Source organism: Mastomys coucha, unplaced genomic scaffold, assembly GCF_008632895.1.
Source record: "Mastomys coucha isolate ucsf_1 unplaced genomic scaffold, UCSF_Mcou_1 pScaffold15, whole genome shotgun sequence".
Lineage (NCBI taxonomy): Eukaryota > Metazoa > Chordata > Mammalia > Rodentia > Muridae > Mastomys > Mastomys coucha.
The window spans coordinates 147,190,325-147,192,224 of record NW_022196897.1 but is presented as its reverse complement, the minus strand read 5'-3'; the positions used below and the strand labels follow the sequence as shown (position 1 = coordinate 147,192,224).

The following is a 1,900-nucleotide window of genomic DNA, read 5'->3' as shown; positions in this document are numbered from 1 at the left end:
GTGTGTGTGTGTGTTTCCATTGAACTATAGTTGACCATACTTTGGACCTGGGATGGGCAGGGGAGGGGGTGGCTTTTGAAGACCTAGCCACAAGTCTGAATTCTCTGGTTGAATGTCTGACCTGGAGATCAGAAACTATTGAAGAGTTAGAGATGCTATCTTGAGTGGGATTTTCAGGCCTTCCCATGCCATACAGCACAGAGACAGAGCTTGTCAGTCACCTCAGAGTTTCTATGAAACAGCACAAGAATGTTCTTTCTAGGGCGTGTTGCTTCTTTAGGTTCTATCAGACATTCTGGATGTTTCACTTACAGACAGAAACAGAGACTGATTGAGTCACTGATTTCTGGAAGCGACAGAGCTGCTACACGATGATTGTTCCAGGACTGATATCCTCAGAGGTTCCAGTGACACCGCAAAGACGGACAGCATCGAAATGCAAGAGTTTTATTTTAATTTATTTTATTTTATTTTGAGACAGAGTTTCTTGGTATAGCCCTGGCTGTCCTGGAACTCACTCTGTAGACCGTGTTGTCCTTGAACTCAGAAATCCATCTGCCTCTGCCTCCGGAGTACTGGGATTAATGCATGTGCCACCACTGCCAAGCTTTTTTTTTTTTTTTTTTTTTTTTTAAAGATTTAACTCTTGAGGTCAGATAGATCTAGAGTCCTATCCTATGTTCCCAATTACTATCTGGGTAGTCTTTGGGTACACAAGTAGATACTAGTTTTATTATACGTAAATATACTGTAGCTGTCTTCAGACACACCAGAAGAGAGCATCAGATCTCAATACAGATGGTTGTGAGCCACCAGGTGGTTGTTGGGATTTGAACTCAGGACCTCTGGAAGAACAATCAGTGCTCTTAACTGCTAAGCCATCTCTCCAGCCCCAGATACCAGTTTTATGTCCAGCAAAAAGGAGCTAAGCCCTACAATTGTTACATGAATTACATGAGACAGTATCTGACTTATGGGGAAATTGAATTTCATACTCTTCTGTTTTCACCCTTTTGCTTGTCTTTTGTTATTTTGTCTTCACAAAAAATAGAGCCCAGTTCTTAAACATGATGCCCAAGCAATCTACCACTGAGCTACACTGGCAACCCCACCTCCTTGCTCTTTAAGATGCCAATTTCCAGTCTGCTGTGGATAGAAACCACAAGTTACCCTCTTATCAAGTGTCAGGTGAAAGTTGTGGTTAGCTATTCCACTCTTTCTCTCAATGGATATTTGTTGCAAAATGTTCCAACAGTCTGGCTTGTGTTCTGCACCACACAGAGATAGAAAACAAGTCCCTGAAAGGAGACATTCCTTGCCTCATGGGAGAGATCAGTGTGTAAACCATAAATTATATAGCAGAAGGATGATAAGTTAATTGAGAACCCACAGGGAGAAGGGCACAGGGAGGTGATAGTTCAGTCAAGACATACAGACTGAATTAAAGTAAGTGTGAAGTAAGCAGAAGAGGGGAGGGCTTGCCCATCAGTGATTTAAAAGGCACAAGCCAAGGAATCTAAAATAAAATATGTAAGGGACACAGATTCTCTAAAAAAAAGCAGTACAGTCTTTGTGTTAGACTTTGTTAGACAAAGTTTCACATATATTTGAAACAACTTAAAAGGAAGGATGATCTGTTTTGGCTCACTGCTTCAAGAAATCTCCAACTGTGGTCAGCTGACTCCATGCTTCCAGGCCTGGGGTGAAACAGGACAGCATGGAGAAAGGCAGAATGGAACAGAGCTACTTGGCTCATAGTGTCTGAGAAGCAGAGAGAGACCGAGGAAGAATCAAAGGAAAGATAGAACCCCTAAGAACTTATCCCTGACTCGAGTCTTTCTCAAGTCAGACTCACCTGCCAGCTTCTACCATATCTCTGCAATGTTGTATTCTTTTTTTT

General features: G+C 42.0%; 1 protein-coding gene across 1 annotated transcript in view; it reads right to left on the bottom strand.

Moving 5' to 3' along the window:
* LOC116091828 overlaps nt 1–1,900 on the bottom strand; it is a 45,850-nt gene that overhangs the window by 43,427 nt on the left and 523 nt on the right. The window lies entirely within an intron of this gene.